The 26,205-nt window shown below is 32.8% G+C and overlaps 1 protein-coding gene across 1 annotated transcript in view; it reads left to right on the top strand.

The window, feature by feature from the left end:
* Positions 1-26,205, top strand: part of LOC130442340 (potassium channel subfamily K member 18) — a 231,082-nt gene that overhangs the window by 29,394 nt on the left and 175,483 nt on the right. The window lies entirely within an intron of this gene.

Here is a 26,205-nt window from a genome sequence, read left to right as displayed (position 1 = left end):
AAGTTCTAGATGTTTCTACTATTTTCTTGTGCAGGTTATACTCATCGGGTTATTCTTGTAAATGTTCCATATGTTCCTTCTGCTGCTTATTTTCTGCCTCTCTTATTGTTGTTCTTATATATTTGTCATGGTTCTTGTATTTTTTTCTTTCTTCAAACATGGCTAGTATTTCGGATGTCATCAAATTTTTTGTTTTGATTTTCTGTTTGTATCCTATTTCAACTTTTGCCGTATTTTTAATTATTTCTTCTATATTCTTCAATGTGTTCTCAACATTCATTTCCTTAGCTGGTATTCATTTCCTTAGCTGGTTGTGATATAACTAACGTTGTTACTGTTTCATTTAACTTTTTGTATTTTTTATTTTTGATGCTTTCGTCTTTAAGTATGTCATAATCTATCGTTGGTTCTAATTTTTTTTTATTAGTGATGTTTATTTTTATTGATCAGTTTCTAGTTATGTATTCGGGGCAACCTGCTAGAGTTCTCCATGTCTAATGACACCTTGATGGTGGTCTAATTGGTGGTTTTCATGTGCTCCTCTTGACAAAACTGGTGTAAACGTCCACCTCGATATTTTCTTTTTTCAATACATGAGGACCAACTAGTTTATCCGATATGCCTATTCCAATTTTGGCGTTGAAGCTGCTGTTATGTTTTTTAACTTCAATCATAGTATTATTACCTATATTTCCCACAAATTACCTCAATGGAATCCGCCTCTGATCTATTTCTAATTAAATTACGTTTCGGGTTGTAACTCACGAAGTTCACGTTCCCAGTATACGCCATTAATGATGTATAAAGGAAACGCCTCAATTAGAAAGGAATTCTTTTAAGAATCGCCTTGCAAAAGGGAATGTTTTGCGTGTTATGAATAGCCCCAATTAGTGCAAATTAAAGCTGAACTCTGAGGATACTATTCGAAAATATTTATTCGAGGTAATAGAGCTCTTTACCATTGATTTCTTAACTGAAAAATGGTTTTATATAGGCCTCTCTTCACATTGATGCATAATTTTTTTGAAAAATATAATTTATTCATATCTAATGCGAATAGTATACATCAGAATAGAAAAAATTCTAATATTCATAAATATTGTTATTATTAAAATGACGAAAATCCTGAAAGATGAAATACTACTATACAGTTTTTGGCCATCGAAGCAGTGACTGTTATAGGTGTTATTTCAATTTTTCTGTGCAATTCTCATGTTATTATTAATCTCATCGTAAATTTATCATTCATTTCCAACGCAATGAGTATAATAAAATGATAAAGACAGTTTTTACTCGTAGTTAATTAAGTAATTTCATGTGAATAAACACGCGTTGTAAGCTACCGCCAACCACGACCATCACCGTACCTTTACATATTGTACCTAACATTTTTTAAAAATCGTTTTAAATCAAAACAGAAACGTGTACGTGTTTAATAAATATACGTGTTTTATTATCATGAAAGGTTAGTCAAATAACCTTTGCGTTTGCTAAAAACGAATACAAATCTAGAGTCATGCAAATTATAAGAGCATGAAGATTGGGAAAATATCGCGACGTGATATAAAAATCTGGGGCTGAGTGATTTTGCAAAAAATGTGAACGTCAATGGGTTAAACTTCAAGATACAACAGTTGTTGCTTAGGGACTTGACGTCATACAAATATATCGATAAAGTTTACAATGCCAACGAAGCTGTGAATTATCCAATTGAGTTTTTAAATTAATTGGATTTGCCAGGAATGCCACCGTACCATTTACAATTGAAAATTGGATCTCCAATTATTCTGTTCTGTAATTCAAACCCACCACGACTGTGTATTGGCACACGATTAGTCATTAAAAAATTAATGGAAAACGTTTTTAATAACATTCTGAATGGCGAGGCAGAAATGTATTGCTGCCACGAATTGGTATGATTCCTACAGACGTGCCATTGAACTGAAACGCATGTGTCTTTTCGCGTGGGAAAAACATCTAGTTTGTTTGTATTGGCTAAAGGCGGACTAACCAAGAATTTTGTACACTCTATCACACTTTGGTAAATACAGGAATGAATGTGAAATAGCCACGCTCGTCAATGCGCGTTACTTGATGATGGTAGTAGGGATTAGTACGGTCCCTCAACCAGGTTACTTGACTACTATTGTCAGTTCTATTGTATCCTACTTTCTTTGTTTTTACTGGATACCGAGATGGAATATATATTTTATTCTGGGGTACAGATACAAAATACTTTGATTATTTACCGTACTAAATCACCAAGCGCATATTACCCTCTTTGTCATTTTGTCATCCGAATACATTCTCATTTTAACTTCGTGCCTCTCGACATTCACTCCTGTATTTGCCAAACTGTACGTTAAAAGATTAATATTTACTCTTTTTCAACTGCCATAATTAATAGTAAAAATATGAATAATTATTTTTGATGTTTTGATAGCTGTCAAGAATTATGATGTTACATATATTAGTTACTTTAAAAAAACGAAAATAAAGAATATTTTCATTATCTGCAACGCTTTCGATTATAAGTACATCCCCTCATACTTATAGTAAGTGTGAGTAAGTTATTTTTATTGAACTAAAAAAAATTCCTAGGAATAATATATAGTGCAAAACAACATTTACCGGTTTAGCTAGTATACTATATTTTTTTAACACAACGAATGGAAAGTTTTTTAAAATAAATTAGTGAGATCTGATTGATTCTTGTGCTATAAGTCACTGTAGATTTCGAAAAAGTTGAGTTGGATGGAGTCACTTTTCCAATTGGCCAGCTTTGCTTTTCTTATATCCACTCACAGCACAATCAATTAAAACTATCAAATAATAAACCCTATCAAGCAATCAATACTAACATTTTTTTTTTTTCGAAAACTGTTTAATCATCGTTGAAACTCAGACAAAACGCAAGTTTCCGTAGATAGATCTAGTCTTCATCATTTTTCGAGACTTTAAAATTGGTTGTAATGTAACTGCAGGGGATCCACTGGATACAGCAAAATTCTGTACGTGGTCTATGAAACAAAAAAGTTTTGGAACCAGTGATTTAGATGAATCTTTGCTTCCGATATTTAGCTTATTTATAGAAAACAAGATATCAGAGGTGGGCTCATCTTCTTACTTTTTTTACATAGCGTAAAATAGATTAGGGGTCTCATATACACTGCGACCCAAAGGATCTATCGTGTACCACTTTCTTGCTTCGAAACTAGAGAACGCAGTGTTTACAGCTGATCTATCAATCCCACTCCTTTTAAAAAGTCTAGAATGTGGGATGGCTTCGTAGAATTTTCTTAGTTAGGTTGATACATTCGGCAGATCTACTCTGCTTATAGTTTTCCAGAAGGGTCTTTGTCTGTCTCCGCCCCTTGTAGGCTGTTCTTTTTCTATTATTCTGCAGCTGATACCACAAAAGGGTTCGGATCCCATTAAGGGCTTGTCTACCCCTGCTTTATCGAGCTAATCAACTATTTAATTTCCCCTCGCTCCGGTATGTCCCGGAACCCATTTTAGGGTAATTTTATTTTTCTTACCTTGGCAATCCCGAACGGGTTTGGATTTTATGATATTGGAGCTTAGAGCTCTAATGGCTACTTGACTGTCGGTCAGGATGATGATCTCCTGCCTTGCAATAGTTCCTCTCTAGATTGCATTGAACACATTTTTCAATTCCATGAATTTCTTCTTGAGAAATTCTTGGTGCGCTGCCCAGGCTTTCAGAGTTTTTGTTTCTGGTCCAGTACATTCCTATTCCAATACTTTTTTTTTGATCCATCCGTTTAATGGCAATTCTGTTCATTTCTTGTATGGTGTTTCGATATTATAAATTTTTCTCAAAGCTTAAATTTTTCGATGCATCGTCCTGAGGCATGTCCCAGGGCTGGTCATTGTGTAAGAACGGGTTTTCTTTGATGATTCCGTCTCTGAAAATTCTAAGTGTGTTTTCCCTGCCATGCTTCCCAGTACTATGAGGAGCGGACTAGATCTGGTACCCCAAACCACTGCCCTATATGTGATAGTCTCACAACTGCCACGTACATCCACCGTAAGTTCTTTGGATTACAACCCCATGCATGAAGGAAAGAAGGCTTCTCCTTTTTTGCCTACATGAGACATTATAATGATCTCTTCTTTTTTCCTGCACTTGTACCTTCAGATATAATTCACAAACTTATTCTATGAGGATTTATTTTGGGGAATTCTGCAAATTATATGGAACTATCTGTGTATGACTTGGAAGAAGAGGATTATGACACAAATGCATCAAAGCAAATAGAAAAGCGCGAAGATTCGAATTGTGAGCATGATGATGTTGAATCTGTTTATGTAAAAATCTCCGTACATCAACCAAAAACAGAATTATTGTCACAACTTATTGGTAAAATTCCAGGTGTTACTGCAAACCTCGCAGTGTTTTTTCATTGATCCTATGTTGGACACCAATCAGTATATTGATTCGAGTCGTGAGAAATTCTCAAGAGAAAGAGATGCAAAACTGACAGATAGATCTGAAATGAAAGCAATTATTGGCCTGTAATATATTTTTGGAGCAAAATAAATTACGTTGCCTATGATTTGATAATCGAGAAACTTGCTAATATAGAAGAAAATATGAGCGGTTCACCCTTACTCAGTTGGAGCAGATCCCACGATCGAAGAGAAGCAGAAGGTATTTCGTGGCAGATGTTCTTTCATCCAATATAGACCCGCAAAACCAACCAAAAATAGAATGAAAATTTTTGCAGTGGTTGACTGAACAATGATTTCCCGCATGCCTCAGAATAAGAACAATAAGAAAATCATATTTGAATCTCCAGAATGAACACAGATGATGCAATTGATTCATCAACTGGAATAAAAAACAAACATTATCACAATTAGAACCATCATAAAATAAGACGGTGTTGATAAGATGTGATCGTTCTACAGTGTACCAAGGGAAACCCGGAGATGGATATATTCTATTTAATACTGAACCTAGCTGTAATAGATTTCAAAATAATCATTGTTTTTCTTAGGAGAATGGAAAAATAGAGCGTTGCCTTTTCCAGAAGCATTTTGGGTTGAAAATTATTGAAGACCAGTTATCGAGGTGGATGCTGGTGCAGATTTCACTACTTATAATAAGTAAATGGCTTTAGGACATTCTACCTAAACGTCTGCAATATGCAATTCTGTTGGAGCTCATACATCCGAAACAAAACTTCGAAATTATTGTCGCCCATGTCACCAAACAAAAAAAAAAGCCTTACAAAGTATTATTGCAAATAGTGTGGCTTGTACTTATGGCTTTTACACTGTGTTTTTACTGCACAAACAATGAGGAAGCACGAGTTATATAGCCACAACTTTTCCGTTAGCAAGTTGAGTGTATTTTCAGTTTTTTTCAAATAAATACATAGAGAAAGTCATTCTGCCATTTATTTCACCTTTCAAATGAGAAATTTCGTTCAAAATTTCGGGATTATTTATTCCTCCTCATTTGGATCTTTCATATTCATAGCGACTATATGTGTATGCGCACCTAACCGAGGATTACATGGCGGGACCAGGTTGTTGGAGTGTTTGTTTACAAATAATTTACAAATATTCTCGTGTAGTAATCTGTCAGACGCTACCTTTCCTGTTAAGGGTTAATTCTATTGTCTTAGAAAGAGCATTTTCGAAAGATTTAATTTTAGCGAAAACGAAATTTTTTCACCATAATGAAATAAATTTCGAAGCCACCTCTGTGTAACTCGACATTTCGTGACAACATATCGATATTAAATAACAAGTTATTGTTTATGAATTTTTATTTTCTTCTATTTGAATACCCATTTAGGTCGCGTATGTTTTGTCGGATGAAATACACATCGGGGAGAAATTACAGACGATTCCGTTCAATTTTCGAAACACAAATGGTACATAGAGAGCGCATTTTGTGTAATACAACTGTTTTTAAATAATTAGCTACGTCATATATTGAACCTATAGGGAAATTCTCTACTGCTACAGATCAAAAAATAATTCGCGATGGGAAACCAAAAAATTCCAAATAAGTATAACAATGATCCGTTAAAGTAATACACGATATGCACCCAAATTTAAAATTTTAAGAATATACTGAGCGATATAATTCATATACAGGGTGTTATTGATAGATTGCTGTGGGTAATTCACTATTGATAAGTTACAATTACAAGTAATTTTAATAATTCATAACATTTTGCTACTTCACATTTTACAACGATTGTAGGGCAGTTTTAAACATCTTTTTCATATCTCTGTATTGGTAGAGGATCTCCATATCTTCATTTATACATGCCCGTTTCCAAAGATATTCAAATTGAATCCTAAGAAGCTGTAGAACAGAAAGAAGAATCATGTTTTTTAGAGCTTTTAGACTTCATTCGATTCCTCCACGGATGTTTTAAATACTTGTACTCTCAAGTCTACGGATATTTATAAGGAATTTCAAGGGCAACGCGTGCCTGGACAAGCGAGAGATAAAGACACTATCGCCATCTCTTAGCAGCAAGCGGAAATATCCCATTATTTTTGTCAATAACGATAGAATGTTCCACGCGGTTCGAGTCTAGACTAGAACCTTCCTTAACCATATAAAACGAGTACGTCGTCGCGACGTGAGTCAGTTGAGTCGAGTAATCGAAGCGATACGGTTGGTGAAGGATTTTGTTGTACTGCGAAGTAGTAGTGTGAAGGTATTGTGCATTTGTTTGTGTTGTGCGCGTACGATATTCATAATTGTTGAGTTACAGAATTGTTACAATTTTAGCATAATGTCACAAAAACGTAAAGTTGATAGTGAGTGCAGAGTTTTTCAGACTAAATGGGAAATTACTTACTTTTTCATAGAATGGACAGGTAAACCACTGTGTTTGATTCGTAATCGAATAGTTTAAAATATAAATTTCAAGGTCAACAATCTATGTTTACTAAAGCTAATACGGAGAGCGAAGGTGCCCTGAAATCAAGTTTTATTATTGCATTAGATGGTGATTGTATTAAAAACTGTATGTTGAAAGTTGCCGATGATTCATTTCCATCTCAAAAGTCAATCATCCAAAAAAAATATTTCACGAATTCAAAATTTAATGTATGGCCCTCTGCAAAATTGAGTTTGACACCTCAGCTGTAGAAGTTTTCAGGTAGCTATTAATAATTAATAATATTACTGTTTTTTATCTTATCACCACTTTTCCGTTTGAAAATTGCACAGCCTGTAGATAAAAATGCTTAAAAATTGAAAATTTCACGGTCTCGATTGTACTCAATAATTTTTTATCTAGTGAAATTTTTATATTCAAAGTATTTCAATAAACATTCATTTTATGATGCAGCAATATATTTCTATGTAGTACAATTCTACGTTTCCAATTTGTCAAATATATTTTTCTGCATGTTTCCATCGATTTGATATAACCTTTGCTCCCAGTGGTAAATTGTCGAAACAAATATAGATGAAATGAAAATAAAAAAAAAATCATTCCTTATACTCGCTATAATAAATTTGTAGCTGTAAAAAAATTCACGTTGCGTGGCGAGAAAAAAATTCAAAAATAAAAAAATACTCAAAGAGATCATGATATCTAAAAAAATTTACGATTTGCTTGCAACACAGCGTATTTACGATTGTCATAAATTTTACAACATATTAAAAATTAAACCGTGAAAAGACCCAGTCACGCTAACTTCACATAGAATTTATAACAATGCCGCTCTTGTTTTATGTTTGGTATTTCACATACAATTCAGAATATTCTGAAAAAAATTCACGTTCAATGAGTTATTGATTGATATATTCGTTTAATTGGTTGCCTAACTTTCCAGATGAAAAAAATGACCTACTTCGATCGTGATTTCCACAATAACTCAGGTTATTTTTCTTCGTACCAGTATCTTCTAAACTTTATCTAATATTATGCAAATTTCCTTCATTCTTATACCTATAATACTGTTGCGATTTCTAATTTTCTTTATATGAATTTTCATGAGAAATATCGACATTGAGAGGGGCTAGAAGATACAACAGGAAATTAGCAGAAAAAACTCTTGTAATCTTTTTGAATTAGCAATGAGTGCGCAATATTCACCCGGAAACAAAATATTTGTTTCAAAGTACAAATTTTAGAGAAATTTCTTACCCATTCAAAGAACTTGAATATTTTTAATGGTCTTGTCTCTTGCTATAATTGTATCCGAATTTTTGGATTGAATCTGTTTCCAACGAGTTGAGATAAAGAAATCTTTTAACGGAAAGGAAAAGGTTATAAACGAAATATGTGGAAAAAGATCCTAGATTTCAGAGGTGAAAACGATCCGACAGCCCAGAAACTTCTGCAGTCAGATTTCAAGAGAATTACAAAAGATTTCGAGGGTGAATGAAGAAGTCCAAATATATATTCTTTTTTTTTTCGAAACTGTTTTTATCAAAAAATACAATGTTCGGAATAAATTCAATTTTGGCCTTATCATGTACTTATGTGAATAAAACCTGAAACAGGTCGATTTTTATTTTTAAATTGACAATTTACAGTGTGAAAATATTATCCCCTTCCGGCACCCCCTCTGAATTATAAGCACCACTTCGAACATTTTAAATAAGAGAAGAGGTCGTGGAATCCCTTGGTGTAAAGGGATTTTAGTCATCTCTTCAGTAATATAAAGTTTTTTTTGAATTTGGTGCAATCATAACTGAGAAAATTAATTTTCAAGACAACAAGGTGCCACACGACCCCCTTTCTTATTTAAAATTTTCGAGTGCTGGAGGGAGATAATATTTAATACACAATAACGCTAAAATTGAGTTTATTCTATATATATGCACGGCATTGTATATTTATTCTCTTGAAATAATCAAAGGGCTATTGATAAAATATTATTATTAGTTTCATAAATTTGGAATTTCAGGAAGCTAATGTGAAAATCCTGGATATAAAACTAAATTTGGCTTGAACAACACTGGATATTTGCCAATATTTTGATGTTCATCGACTTAAAATCAATTTAACGTTCGATATACTTTATCCTGAAACCTTCTTTCAATATAGAGTGTCATCAATAGTTTTTATATATTTACTTTTCTTTGCAACATAAAATAGCGGTGGTAGCAGTAAATTTCTCCAAGTTTTAACGCCCAGACAATATCTAAGATTGAGTTACGCTATAAAATTTACTTTTCCAACACTCTTTCAACTTTTGTAACGCAATTTAGAAGATTTACAAGAAACTTTACCACTGAAATATTGTCTTTATCATATTTTTACGATTAAATTTGACTTTGAAATCATTTGCTGCAGAACTATCTGTCGAATTCACACGATTTCGTAAACAAAACCAGAAATTTTCGACAGACTTTGTTACATAGTTTATACAAAGTCAATTGATTCTTCAACAATTCATACAATTCTTCAATTTCTACTTCAGAACCTTCCCTTCTTCTAGGTGGATATGAAACGAAGATTGATTTTAGTAATATACATTTTACATTAAAAAGTCTCTAAATAATTTGTATTAACTATTGGCTATATGGCTTTGTTACCAAATGATTATTAATAAGTGGCATTATATTACGTAAGCTGACGTCTTCTTTAGAAAAAAAAGGATAACAAATGGTCATCCTATTCTGCGTTGCTCAATTTTCTCTGTGCTCCGAAAAGTAGTATTGGATATTCACAAAGGAGCTTGATATTTATTTCATTCCACACTATATATTCATACAGAGTATTTCTAAAGTCAGTGTATTCTTTCAATACATGAAATATGATTATATAAATCACTAAATTATATCTAAAGCAATTGTCATGCAAAATAGATGAAAATATGAATATTTAAACTATTAATACGATTATAATGATTATCCAGCACGAATTATCAATTGAATTAATCCAAAATACTTTTCAATGAATATGAAAATTCAATTGAATCATTACATACGACAATGAAAATTTTGAATGCTCGAAATTCCAACCCATAAATAATATTTACCATAAATAACAAATATAGTTTTGTTTTCATGATATTTCAACTAAAAATCTATTATGTTCGATTAAACTTATTATATGGTGAAACAATTCAGTGAAAGATACTTTGAGATAAGGGTAGCCTGTACTGTACAGAAAAATAGTTTTTCTGAAAATTATTCTACGTCAAGTTAGACAACTCTTTACAAATATTTTTCAAGATATCTTCCAAGCTTGTTCAGATCGAAAAATATTGACTTCCATTCCACAAGATTTCCGTGACGTTGAATAAAATTTCTCGGTTGTCCTCACAGAAAAAAAAATACTGTTTAAACTGAGAAATTTTTATCACGGCGACACAGCGAACATTAAAATAATCCGTGTTCCGAATATCGGGCAGACGCATTTTCATTTGTCTGCTCTGACATAATTTAAATCGAATCGTTTAGAAAAGTTTGAGATCTTCGAGACAGATATTCCGTTCACGAATCGAATGAGATTGTGGTGCTAGGAAATGTTTCGAATCTTCTAGAAACGTGCTGAGCTGCAAAAACATTCAACATATTCAATAAAACTACATATTAACTGCTGACGTGCCAGAGTGTTTTTATTCCATTCCATAGTGATTTTTTTCAAGATTAAGTTGATGCCATTGATCTCATCGAGACAATACGGTCTATTCAAAAAAGATTTGCTTTTGATTAGGTGCCACGGTTGCTACTCAAGTTTTGTTATAGGCAAATAAAAACAAATATTTATAATTGGATATGGCTTTTTTGTTTTTCAAAATATTCAAATTGTCGAAGCATTTTTTCCATTCCGATTAATATACTACAAAAAAATGTGATCTGAACGCATCAGCTGCTTCTTCAGATGCAGAAAAACGTTGATCATTGGTTACACTGTGCGGCACGCAATGTCGTGGTGGAGAATAATTTCGTTTTCTGCCCTTGGTTTCCATGATTTTTTCGAATACTTCTGTAAAACAAATGCTGGTGTATCTTTCAGAATTGACCGTTCCACGTGTTGCTCCAATGGAACGTGGCAACAAGCAGCATGTCCAGTTATTCTGAAAAAACTTTTGTTGGATCTGGCTCGTCTTGAAAGACCTATGCAGTTGATTGTTGTTCAGATGCAAACATCCATCATTCTTCGCATGTTGCGATCTCATAGACGTCTTTTGAAGCTCCTCGATTAACTTTTTTCAGAACTTCTTTGCACCAATCCACACTAGTTTTTTTATGAGCTATCGTCAAATTATGCAGTATCCAATAGCATCGATGATTTCTGGTACAACAGCCGATTTTGGATGACCCTCACGACATTCATCCTTTAGCGATGTGCGACCATGATTGAATCCGGATATCCAGCGAAATATGGTGCATATCTTACATCTTAAGTAATAGCCATCGCATTGAAAATAAAATAAATATAATTCATATCATATTATTGAATTTATTTCTTGTTAGATCTGTACTTGAGCTCACAAAATTTTTATTTCCCATGAATTGTATTGTTAAGGGTACTAAAATTTAATACCAACATAAAGAGTTGGTTGGGTTAGCATCTATTTTCCGTATTCTCAACATTATTTTGAATTATATCCCATTTTCGTGGTTTATTGTATCAAAATTATGGGGAAACATGAAAATTAGCAAAAAAAGCATAAAACATTTATTTAACTTATCCTTCATTGATTTGTTTCAATATTAAGTCTTTACGTATACTTTTACTATCATAACTCAGTCAAGTTTCTAGAAAACGATCTATTGGTGAAAATTGAATACTGAATTTTGCAGGAAAGGTTTGAACTTCCACATTTTACAGTTAACTGAGAAGATAGTGGTTAGTTTCAAGCTTCTTTTCACAAGGAAGTAGAATAGAATGAAAGAGCAAAAAAATAAGTTATTTTCTCTTTCAAAAAAACATCTATAAGAAAAAGGTGAACATCCTCTTAAAACCGTATAAAATATTTTGTTTCCAAAGGTATCAATATCATTTTCAAAATACTATAATTGCTTTTCGTAGATCTTAATTGAAGTTGACTTGATAAGATTTCGCAATAAAAGGGATACTTGCAAATCTTTCCAAGATTCGATTAGATTGAATAGAATATTCACGTATTTATATTATCAATTCGATTTACGACGTTTTATATAAAATAAAATGGCGTTTCAATGTCACGAACACCAATTTAAAATTCAAAAATCCGTTGCTTTTTATTTTGAAGGATTTTCCTCCGTTTAGGTTCATATGTATATCGAGCGGATCGAGTTTAATGTTGCATGGAAATCCATTTCGTCGGTATTTTCAGTACCGTATCTAAGGACCGATCAAAATTACCCATGACCTAAAAGTCGTTTGATTTAATGGAGGTCAAGAACCGTTATACGAGTTTGTTAAAGTTTAACTGGAAATCATTAAACTGAGGTATAAAATCAGTTTGTTATCCGTCAAAGTGCCGTAAACTTTCCAAAACAAAATGAAAACAATATTGTTGATTTATAAACTTCCCTTCCACATGAATGTTTATCCATAATAAATGTGAAAAATTCAACATACACAACACAAAATAATTTCCCACAATTTTTTAACCTCTACTTGTTGTTACAGTACGTCTCTGGTGAAACCTTTCATACATAGTTCTATTGTGACGTTATCTATGAGATGTTCACATGCGGTAAGTTATTGGAGAACCTCTCGACTCAATTATTTCTGAACTTACAAAGCACAACGAATCTCCTAATATTATATTAAAGAATTTATGAGGGGAAAATAGACTGAATATATACTTAGATATAATAACTTGGTGATAGTCACGGAAGAAGTGTTTCAAAGGCTTTCAAAAATAATACATTTCTTTACTTGTGTGTCAGGAAGAGCCCCATCCGAATATTTTGTTTAAATATTTTCGTTATACAGGGTGTTTAAAAAAATTCATCCTGTCTCTAGGATACATAGAAAGCTGAAAAATATTTGGGGTTTGCTCAGTAGAAAAATTTGAATTGATTTTTTCAATTTTTCGGGTGAATTTTGTAGCATAAACATTTTCTTTAAGATACGATCAAACTTTGTGATCCAAGGGATTAAAATCGGAGCTTCTGCACCTTTACCAATCCATCGGTTCGGAAAATGATTACTCAACCAATTACGACACCTTCTATCAAAAAATGGGAGATTAGCATCGTGCAAAATAAATAGAGAGAATAAAGATTTCAGAATTGAAATTATTATTGACTTAATATCATAACTATCAATAAATAACAGTGTTTCATGGTAAACTCTGAGAAAATGCTATTACCGTGTAAAATTCAGAGTTGAATTGGGGGCCTTAGTATGAAATAAACAAGCTGAGTCCCAGAACCATAATACATGATCATCAAATTGTTGTTTGTTTCATATTAAGGCCTCCAATAGCTCAGTGCTCATACTTATTAAACAAAACGTTACAAAAAACGAAAGCCCTACGTCCCTCTTTATTAAAATGTATCCGTTTTATCGATGGGGTCCAATTTATCCGACAGTTTTAATTCACGTAACGCTTAATAATTAATAATAATAATTAATTACTTTGTCAATTCTTCATACCAACATCGGTTATACCTTTATAATTTTCAAATCACAATTCCGAAAACGAAACATAGTATCGAAAGTAACTTTTTGCTGTAGAACTAAATGGTGTTCATGTTATTTTGAAATTTTGCTAAGTAAATCTAATATTGGAAAAGTTCATTACTGCTTGGTACGAACCGTGTAACTAGCGCCCTCTATGAGAGTCGGACATAAAAACAAATTGGATGTATCAGCTTCTAAAACATATTTGCATATTTTTTTTTCTATTCTATCTATACTAGAAACGGAATCACCTTTGTAACGCCCTGTATACTAAAGTCCACAGGAAGTTGTAAACTTTTTTATACTTAATTTCAGATTTAAACAAATTTCGTTCATTACAAAGCTGTAAAATCTTATGAGTAACCATAATATATGCATACATACAAAAATAGAACCATAAAACCAGATGCACAGTCTAATTTTTGTTGACATAGGAAAATCTCTAAGTATGCTCAGCGTTTTTATGATCTCTACAAAACCATAACCCGAAATAAATATTCTCATATTTCATTACTTCTCCTAGATACTCACATAAAAATTCAACACTTCCTCGTATTCGTAAGATGAGAAACTTTTCTCTCTGATTGCGGAAACTCTAAATCGTCGGGGCTAAAACTTTTAAGGAAATTTCACTATCTTGAACCATTATTTTCCACTGTTCATATGAAACGTACCTTATATATATATATATAGAGTTGAATTATTCGGAGGATTTTCCAAAATGATACGCGGTGGAAAGTATATTATATTACTGAATTAGGAACGATCTCAAAAAACATGATATAATTTTATTTGGTTTAAATAAGGAGAATGGATATAGAAAAAATAGTTCAAGGCTTTTCTTATTCCTTAATTTATTTAAACTGGTTCTCAACGATGGGGTAAACTCATACGTCTTTTATTTGCTTAATTTAGTTAAACTATACTGAACTAACTTTAAAATAATTAACTATTTACTAGTTACTAGAGCCGGTTTTTTTCAACCTCCGATAGGCTATAGATAAAATACAAGTTCATATAAAACAATAATTTTACTACCAAAAGATTGAGACATTCGCCATATCTGTGGAGAAGCTTTTCAATACCCTCTTCAAAGAAAGTTGCCCTCAATGAATTCAAGTAGAATACAAAACAGACCGTGAAACTTCTGGAATTTCCGTAGACAAAGCAGTGAATCTGCGGTTTTCTTTAACCATTCTGTCAACTCTTCAAACCAATTCATCTAAAACGATTTGCGTCCTTGACCCCCTCCATCATGCACATCATTACGGCCATCTTTAAACTTTCGACACCAATCAGGCACAACACCATCACTCATGAAATGTTCTCCATACCAATGACCGATGGATTTCTGCAGCACTGTTGCCTTTAGCCTGTAGAAAACGAATCACATTTGGCGGGAACATTAATAATGGCGGACATGTTTACGTGGCTGTACCATAACGCCGACTGACGCCTGAATGTCAATAATGACGCAGTGTGCAGTGCGAGAGCTTCGTATTCACCTACAGAGCATGCCCGCTTTCTTTTGCCCGGAGCGATCGGAGGTTGAGAAAAACGGCCCTCCTACTTGACCATTTATATGATAAATTTAGATTATTCGGTTAATTTTCTTTTCACTATGACTTTTTAACATAAACTAACTCTCACTGTTACACAAGCTTGAATATATAACAGAATGGACAATTCTATATAACAAAAAAAACAACAAATGAATAAGATATTTCTAGAAATGGATTGAAAACAAACTAAAAAATAAACAACTCGCCGCTGTTTATGAAAAACATACATCAAAGGCGCCAACAAACATCAAACGATTCGGCATATTCCCCAAATTTTTGAGTTCCATTATATCGAAACCGGATTCCGGATTCACGCCCATGTCGTGGACGAGTTCGTAACAATAGTTAGAATTTTCACAAAATAGAACATTTTTTATGAACAAAATATCATTTGCTCTAAATTAATTATTTCCAATGGTTCATTTAAGAAATTTACGTGATTTACGTGAAACTGGTTTTTAACTGTCGCTTCTCAAAGTTCACGTTTAAACTGTTTCTCCTGATCAACTGATTCATAAACTTGACTTTCCGTTTGCTGTTACAAAATTAAAAACATTGAAATGCATAAGACCATGCCTAGTTGCCGTTTGCTGATAGGTCTGCCATTAGTGACTTTCAACATAAACGAATTTTACCTTTTCCTGTCGGTCATTCGTAGCGACTTTCGTAGCAAAAGAAATGAGCCAAACACATCATTTAATTTCTATAATTAGTAGTAGTAGTAGGAGTAGTCCATAAATACTAAACTACAATAAAAAACACAATAATATCCCTAAAACAAAAAGTAGTACACACGTCAAAAAGAACAACAAAATTTTAGGTTAACGGCAGCAATGTCAAGTTTATGCATACGGTGTAGAATTTGCTACGAACGTCAAACGGAAACGTCACCGGCGAACGGCAACGGCAAACTTGAAATCAAGTTTATGAATCAGCTTTGACTTCCAGCATTCATATTTATCGCTTTTTAACTGTTTTTATATGTAGTTCCCTTCATTGCAGACATACCAAGAACTATATTATTTAGTATTCAATTTTGGACTCTTCCATTATAACAGACCCATAGTTGTGAACCATAAATCTGTACCGGTTTGAATATCTGTGTATTACGAGGGTTGCTACTTGAGTTTTGATATATGGCAATACTGATGTGATATTGTCAAATCCGACATTGTCATTATAAAGTTTGACATTCTCAATGGTGAACGTAATCAGGATGTGGTGTGCTATTTTAGTCGTTTACAGATACTTGGAACATTGAACTTGGTCGAAAAACTCTTCCCAGTAACCAATATAAGTTTTGAAATCTGAGTTTTAGTTTCTCTGTTTTTCTTTCTCTTCCTGAACTTTTATTGGAAAGTATAGCTGGGAGATTGTTTATCTCTATATTAAAGTTAAATCACACATTTTTCTTTCATTACTTTTAATATTTCATTTGTTAGTTCTAGCATCTATTTCGTTTATTGAACTTTGAATATTTTGGACCACCTTTCCAAATGATTCTTCAATAAATAATATTATATTATATTAAATTTATGCAGTTCAATAGTAATAACACAAAAACATAAAAGATACAGAATTGATCCTACAACACAGCCAGGAGTGACCTCTAAATATTCTCTTTACTTACCTCATCTTCTTATTTTTAGTAACAAACCCTGATGTCACATATTATCAAATCGCCATTCCGGAAAAATAAATGCCAAAATTTCAATTTTTTAGAAAAGAAAAAAATTAATCTTAGTTGCATATCACGTATACTCGAGAAGGATGTGAGTTAACGGAAATAATGATATACTGAGAGATTGTAGATTATATTCTTAATTCTCCAAAGGTTGGGAATTAATCATCCTAATCCCAGACTCCAAGTACAGATGTCATTGTTTCTCTGGAAATTGTTAGCTATTAGCTCCTCAAGTGATTTAATGGAAATTTCGCCTCTGAATAATGACGAAGCAAAACTTTAAGAGCTGTTTTATCTCATTCATACACTGCTTAAATCTAAGTTTTTGTTAGAAATAACATTGAGTTTTATTATCACAATCCCCGACGGAAATGACGTATTTAACTAGTGCAGTTCTACTGATCAAAAAAAACATGTCGGTGATACCGTCAATTCCCATTTTTCTTGCGGAACCGGTACAAGTTTCCACGTTTGTTTCCTTCCATTCATCGTTACCATCACGATCTCCATCTTTTTTTCTCTCAAAAGCTGCTAGATTCATAGAACTTCGATTTGACCTTGGAGTCGACAACTTTTTTGGTGTGGTTTCCGATGAGACTGGTCACGCCAATGAAAGTTGGAAACTCTTTTTCCACGTACTATTTTCTGAAACGATGGAGTAATCTTCCTGTAGTCGTCGAGAAACGTCTTCTTTCTTCTCCTCTGCTACAGTTTTCTTCAGAACCATATAGTAAGCCAATTTCAACGGGTTTTGTATATTTTCTACACAAATGTAATATATTGTGATCGTCATGCCGCAAAACCTGCTCAAACCGCTCTTTCCGAGGCCTAATTTTCGGATAAAAAACACGAATCGGCGATATATTTGAGAATCTTCACCGATAAGTGGACACGAAGCAATACTTTTTGTCCCTTTTTGTACTGGATAATTTTCTGCGATGATATCCTTGTGAACGACTTGCTCTTTCGAAATTCCCAGCGATTGGGAGGTTGCGGATGCGATCATTTGTGCCCATATTGTTTTGGATAATCTTTTGTATCCTTTCATATTGTAAACAAATTTTTGATAAATTACTTGAAAATAACATAAATCAATAACCCAAACGCTACGTTGCTTTCGCATTCAATGACGGGGCCAAATAACCGTAGCAAAATCGATAAAGGAGAAAGTAGGGACCCTATTCAAAGGTTTCTAAGCTCTTATACTTGCGTCAGACGCGTTAAGACCTTCGGGAACCCAGATAGCCGGGTGCCTCGCTAAGATGGTAAGACCGCGCTGACGGTGTCAACTTCAAACGCGTTCAAAATATCGTAAGACTGTAGATTAAGAATCCGTAATGTGAAAAATTGATTTTTTGAAAATTTCAAGGTCAAAGTCCCCTTAAATAACTGTGGCACAACTACTATCATATCACTTTTAAGCGCAACTAAGCCACGTGACGTTGTTTTATGTTTACATGTGTATTGAGAGAAAAATAGATTCAAGCCTAATTCAATAAGATTATTTTGCAACAGCTGAAGTAGTTAGGTGTGGACCATAACTTGTAGATGTTGGATTCTAGTTTTATGTTATTTGTCTCCATGTGTAAAACGTCAACATCAAGTACTGAGCGTAACATGGCGACGGTTTATTGCTCATTTTAATTTTCATGTCATTTTTACCAGTTTTTCCAATTAAAACTTAAATAAATAATTCGTATAATTTATAAATTTCTTATAATAACTTGAGGTTATGGGCCCAGACCCGTTTGTGCCCAAAAATTAAAACCTATGTGGTCTCAAAACTTTAAAAAAACCTTCCTGATAAAAATAACCGGCAAATTACTATAAAAGTGCAGTTTGCAGTGCTAGAAAATTGCGTATTCGGAGGATTTGTCCTTGATCAACAAATTAAAAGACTATGAGTCGTTTGAATTATGGAAATTCCAAATTATAATTTTATTTAAGGTAAATAGCTTAAATGAGATTATTGATGGTACTGAAAAGCTTGGAGATTTGATTGAAGAAAACAAAGAAAAACGACTGCAAAAAGAAAGATACTCATGGGATGTATTTACACATTTTTTCAGTTATGTCTTTGCTCTTTTGGAATAGCGAAATGCTTTTGCAATATCTAACCGAATTTTGTAGAAAACATTGAGAAAAATCAAAGTCACGTTTTCACAATTCCAGTTCGGGATTAAACTAATTTCCGACTTTGCGATGCAAAATTATACACAGCAGAAGCGAAATGTGTTACATTCTGTTAGTTGTTAATTACGAAAAGGCTAATTATTCTTGTTGATGTAATTAAAGTAGCGATGTACTCAGAAGTGGTTTGGCCATATAAAATATCATCCGAAATGAATTCAGTTAGTTGGAACGTGCAGAGACAAAACGTTCCGTAAAGGCGATACGTTTAATAGAACAATTTAAACTCTGACTTTTTCATATACACTCTTTTGAATAATAAATTCTAACTTTAAATTTTTGGAAAATACTCGGAGATGAACCCGATTTATGACGATTCACATTATCAGATTTAATATCATATTTCAGTTATAAAATCATCTTGTTTTCAAATACGTACGTAAACTCCACACAGACCCCCACATCTTCTAATATGGTTTCGAGTCAGCATGTACACCATCTGATACGGCAAGAACTCATTTCGAACTTTCCTCACGTCAAGTTAAGGCGTAAACTCCATTTCTCGATACCAAAGATTTAAATTGCTTTCAATTATGAATCGAAGCTTTTAGTGGTTGCGAAAGCTTCGAGATAAGTAGCACGGATTACCAAGAGGTTTACGAAATATGCTTGGATTAGAATTAGGACGGAGTGTGTGTATGTGTGTGGGTATGGGGTATCAATCTAAATTATGAAACCCACGTCAGTAAGTAGATATCAGATGTTATATTCGTTATAACCAAATTATATGAGTGAATAATAATTATTTATTGTATAAATGTTTTAGTTAGTATTTTATTCACGCAAGAAAATGAATATGAAAATAACAATAACCACAAATAACCACAACCGAGCTAATTCAGAAACTTTTCATAAATTTTATTTTCCTTTGATACGAGGGTTGCTACTTAAATGTTGAGATAAACTAATGAAAAAACAAAAATTTATAATTGGATATGGCTTTATTGATTTTCAAAATATTCTTCATTGAGGTCGATACACATGCATGTGTTTTAACTAATTGTGGAAACATTTTTTCCAATATAAGTGATTTCAACGCTGTTTGAGAATGTACGGCGGATGACCCATCGGTTCGATGTTTTTACTGTTCAAAAACGTTTTTGTTTGAACTTCTTCGATTAGTTTCCCTAATTTTGTCGAATTGACCGTTCTACGTTGCTCTAATGGAACGGTGGGGACACGTCCAGTTATTCCGAAATGTAGGCGACAATTTTCCTTAAAGTGCTTAGTGCACGATCAACTTCTGTTGAATTTGGCTCGTCTTGAAAGACCCATAATTGTTTAGTTTTGAGCTTATATGCATAGACCCGTGTTCCGTCGCCTTTTACGATCTTTTGACATGGACATGAGGTTTTTTTAAGCGATTTTCAAATTATGCGGTATACAACGGGAATAAATCTTTTAAACAGCCAAATGTTCATGAAATATTGAATGTATGCGAGTGGAATTAATGTCCAAGTATGCCTCAATCCCACGGTGTATAAATTTACACAACATCGATGTTTTTTGGTACAACTAAAGAAGAAGAAGAGTGAATGGTCACACTGCTGTTGGTTTAATTCACTTCGAAAGCCACAGAAAATCATCGCTTCCAAATGTTTGCGAATTATTGCCATTTTTTGACCAAGATGAATGATTGTATTTGTAAACAACTCAAATGACATACGTTCTAAGTATCAACAACATTAAAAATATCAAACTATGATTCACATCAGTGTTGCCATATCTTAAAACTAAAGTAGCGACCCTTGTATAATCGTTATTATGTTGTTTGACAAGTGAGGATGCCAATCAATCTAGATTTGTTCAATATACTTCATTTTTTATATAGGGTATACAGTATCATCTCAAAAATCTACTTTCTAGATACTTATATCTCATTATTATGATTAGTGAAGTTTTTCGAAAAAAAAAAATGACAATATTAAGAAATATCACTTTTTGTATCTGCTTACACAGTAAACTTGAGATCGGTGTTCAAATATCGTATATATGTTTCATTAAAACATATAAAACTTCTATAAATATTTATTCATCTAGTTTCAATGTTTATAATATTAAAATCAACCGCGAAGCTTTCAAGCATATCATGTAACTATGTAATGCTAGTAAATATACCCGATGTCGTTCTCGTGTATATTTTCTTTGCTCTCTTTTCGTACGAAGTTCGTTCTGTAAACTTTCCTCATATATAATATGTGAAGCAATATCAACTTCCTCCAAATTTAATTTCCAGAACGCTAGCGGATTGGCACCAAAACAAAATTCTGGTTATCGGTAGGATTTTTTTCGAAAAATAAAGTGGAAGGTTTTGATGAATTACTTGATATATTATTCAGGTTCTTAGAGTTCAATTTAAGTTTTAATTGAAGAATTTTGATATAAACATATCGGTTGATGGAATAGCATAATTTAGAACGAAAAAAAAGTCTTATCGACATTCTAAGTTTTAGATCCATCATATAAATCATAAAAATATTGAAATTAGAATTTATTGTTGATCTCTTGTGTATGTATATGAATAACGGCCATTCTATAACGGCATCGGTTATTATAATTGTTAAATTTCTTGCAATTTCCTGGGATATGCATTGAATTTTTAGTTGATAACCGCTAAGACGACTGACACCATTTGAACGATTAATTTCTTACCAATCAAATCTATATACTCATACGAGGATGGTCCCTGAAGTACTTGGCCAAACAAAGAAAACACAAATATTTTGGAAAAAATATATTTATTTTTCAACGTAATCTCCTTTTAGCTCGATACACTTTTCCCAGTGATGTTCAATAAGTTCCATAATCTTTTTATAATAAGAGTTTCTCAAAATAATCATTAACTGCCGACGTCACCTCTTCATTGCTGGAAAATATTTTACCACCTATATTTTTGCAAATCTGGGAACAGAAAATAGTCCCAGGGAGCAGAGTCTGACGAAAAGGATGCATTCAAACCTTAATTAATTCATTTTCGCCATTGCAATGAAGGATGTGTGAACTGGTGCATTATCTTGATGAAACCACACATCCTTCTTATCCAAGATAGAACCGATCTAAAAAACACCTATTTAAAAGCAGAAAATTGGAAGAAACATTTCAATGGCATGAAGAGATAAACTAGAAGAAATCAAGAGAGATATAAGGGTAGAAGAAGAAATTCCGGGCTGCGAAGACTTCAAAACAATCGAAAGACTTCTTAAAAATAATAAAACACCAGCTCCAGATTAGATAAACAACGAAGAAGAAGAGAAGAAGGGAAATAAGAGTTATGTCAAAGGAATGAAAAACTGATTACAATATTTAAATTAGGACTTGGAAAATATCAATTAGGCTTTAATAATCTAACGCTATACACATTATGAAACATTAGACATTAGAAAAGTGCCACGAAGAAAATGGAAATGCCAACAATACTCATCGAATTAACAACAACGGGAAAATCAAAGTGTTATTTTTCAAGCAACTACGGCCATCTCTAGGTCAGGCCAGGTACTTCTGGGACTATCCTCGTATATCACGGCAATTCTGATTCAGTTTGTAATCAAAAAATTTAAGTATGGTTACCATAAGAGCTCATCTTAAAGAAGTGATCTTTGAACTCAAATTTATTTAGATTTATATCGACAACACATATAAAAAAGAGTTGGACTCGTCATACTCCACACTATCAAAAATCTTGTTTTGGGAAATTTCAAGCGGAAGCCTCGTTAAGAGAAGCATGAAAAGAACAATTTTTTGAGAGAATAAATTTGAAAACATGGTCATTGATAAAACGCGGAAAATGTAAAAAAAAACATTACATCAGATTAAGATCTAATATAACTAATTTCCATTTTAGTAGAAAAAATCGTTGCTTCTCAATTTCCCTTCATCTCGATAACACTAGATTTTCATTATTCAAAGACTCATTTTGTCCGTTGATTTATCGCAATTTTCCGACTTCACTAACCTTTCAACGAAAAAATCAAATTAACATACTCGATGTTCGTAACTTACTTTTGGTGAATAAACTCTCTCATTTTAAAAATACATAGAGACTGAGTTTAGAACGCGAATTATGTGTATTTAAATGATAAAAAATTCAAAAACATCGAGATAAAAAAACGATGAAATATTCAAAAAAACGATATACAAAAACGTATTTAGAATACATTTATACTTTAGGTGATAAAAAAAACTCTTGGGATATAAATTGCTGGAGTTTAATCCAGAATCTTCTATTTCGGTATATTGAATAAAAAAGTAAGTGAATCAAACATAATTTAAATTCACATCCTTTCCTGCAAACCCCTATATATTTACGTGAAGGATTTTTTTTTCCAAAATATAATATTCAAAGGATGTAGCTGGAGCATACGTTTTAAGTAGAAGTAAAAAACAAATTTCAGATACCTCGTATATTGAAATTTTTGGTTAAATCGTACATCAAAATGAAAAAATTTCACCTTTTATTATTGAATTTTAAATATATACAATCGGATTAGAAATCAAAAGTTTAATGGCTGAAGCCGAAGGAATATAAGGAGTTGATGTTATTTGATGGTAAAATGCGCATCAAAGTGCAAAGTTAGCAGTGTTCGCCTAGGGGCTCATCTAGTTAGACCCTCAGACACGCCCTAACACTGATACGAACTATTCCCGCGTTTAATTCTATTTGTAAAACTAAACTTTGGATGTGTTACTCGGTAGCGAATGTCGACCTCGGCAGCTCTACTGGAATTTTGGAATTACAAAAGCGAGGAAAGTTGTTTTTGGGTACAATAATTTCTGTAGACTATTTCATTTTTTATCAAAGTAATAAATATTGTAATATCAGAAAATAAGTAAGACTTTTTAGTTGATATATTGAATAATTAAGGAACTTAAAATGAGATGTCAAAAATAAACTCCGTTTTTTACGTCTCGACTTTGTCCTTTTTCGATCATTTTTACAAAAAGCTCGATATTTACAATTGGATCAGACGATAATACCTTATCTCTTTTTTTCCCTATTATATAAGTATACGTAAAATTTAATCAATTTTGATTGGATCGAGTCAGGGTTTCGATGAAGCTTTTGTGTCTAATTCAAGGATTCGATGTAGGGTCTAAGTCGAGAGGGCTTTCACTGTCTTCAAATTAATCACTCAATCTATGATGAATTTAATAACGAAAGGATCCTCAATTCGATATTTGGTATTAACTATATCCATTAGAAATTGATTCGCAATCATTTTATACAGGATGTTCAGCGACTTTAGTGTGAAGACGACGCGAAATTAATGCTGTGACGTGGAAGAAATTTTCTCATACGACCCCTCGTTTCTGAGTTATAGGCATTTAAAGTTTCGATATCAGAACTTATATTTAAATATATTTCTTAAATTATACCCTCGGACAATTGATGATTACGTATGTATATTTAGTGTGGTCGAAGGAAAAAATAATTCTATACTACTCTCTGCAAGCCAGGGGCGGCTCGACCCCATTAGTTAACAATCCGCAACTTTTATAAGAACAACCTGTAAAATCTGAAAAAAGCAAAAAGAATTTTTCCTACTTCCGTTATAATATTCACGTTTTTTTTTTAATTCATTTGCATTTATAAAGAATGTTATTTCTGAATCGGTTAAAAAGCATGAAAAAAGTACCCTTGTGGTTTTTGCGTTAAAAAAAGTGCCGTGACGTGTCATAATTGGAATCTTCTTCCTGAGATATACAGGGAACACTATTTAAAGGAAGATAATTCTTTCATGGGGTGGCGTACTAAAAAAGGCATAAACAGCTTCACAGAAAGAGTGTTACTAACTTACTTTGAAACTAAATCCAAAATGTGGAAGTCTTCAACACTTTTATCGACTTATTCATAACTGAAAGGCAACCTAATGGTAAATAACGACGTAGAAATCAGCAAATACTCGAAACTCATTGCATATTTGAAAAATAAATCAGTTGGCTATAGACCCAAAAAATCTAAAACGTTTGCCCGCGAAGAAATTAATAAGTTTCTGTTGCAAGCTCCAGACGATCATTATCTCATTCAAAAGGTATGACCACAAATAATTTTAATGTAAGCTTAGATATTATTTGTAACATCATTTAGGTTACTTTAATCGCAGGAGCTCTGCGGAGGGAGGAATTATATAAAATGAAGTGTAACGATATTAATAATACCGGAAATTATCACAGTATCTCATACAAAAACTCATGTTCAACGTCGATTTACTATTATTGGTTGAATCTCTGACAATAGACTAAACATTTATACAAAATATAAAAACCAACGATCCACAAAGGCCAGAACAGATCATTTCTTTTTGCAGTATAGAAACGGAAAATGCAAAACCCAATTTGTAGGTATCAATACCTTTTCAAAAATTCCCTCACTTTTCACAACATATTTGAATTTACCTTATCCAAAAAACTACTCTGGTCTTACATTTCGACGCTCTTCGGCGTTTCTATTAGTAGATTCCGCTAGTGATATATTTCAACTAAAGAAACACGGTGGGTAGAAATCCAACACAGTTGCGGAGGGTTACGTAGACGACTCAATAAAAAACAAAATGAATTCCGCAGTGAAAATTTTAAGGGACTTAAACTCGACTTCAAGCAATATTGTAAATTTTCACGATCCTACCAACAATCCAATAAGTACTAATTCAACTATAGACGACGTTATTTCTTTGAACTCGTTAAATGTTGTCAATTCAAGTACCAATATTAATATTACTTCTTCACTTTAAATTAATAATGCTCACAGTTGTATTTTTAATATTACTATTAAAAAATAAAAACCATTCCAATCGACTTATCAACAAAAAGCTACTTTTTGTTTAACTCGATAAAAAGTATGACATAGGTCATGGTTTAGGTCAGTGTTCGTTAATCGGTGTGTCTCGGAAAAATAAGGTTGTTTCATAAACTGATAAGTTTATGAAGTGTAAGAAAAATACTTAGTATTTTTATATGTAGGTACCTAAGTATTTTTTCTTGCCATTACTTATTATTATTCATTCATCTTATCGCAAGGTTTCGTTTGGTGCGGACTGCGGAGGCCTCCCGCCCCCGCTACTCGTACTCCCGTCGAATCAGTAAGCATAAAATAAATATTATAACTAATGGATTAAGTCATCAAATGTAATGTGAGGTTTTAAAGTAAAAGTAATGAAGAAGAAAAAGTTTTAATGAGAAAGGAGCC

Source organism: Diorhabda sublineata, chromosome 1, assembly GCF_026230105.1.
Source record: "Diorhabda sublineata isolate icDioSubl1.1 chromosome 1, icDioSubl1.1, whole genome shotgun sequence".
NCBI classification, from domain to species: Eukaryota; Metazoa; Arthropoda; class Insecta; order Coleoptera; family Chrysomelidae; genus Diorhabda; species Diorhabda sublineata.
Note: the sequence above shows the minus strand (reverse complement) of the source record. Positions and strands in the feature narration are given on the sequence as shown.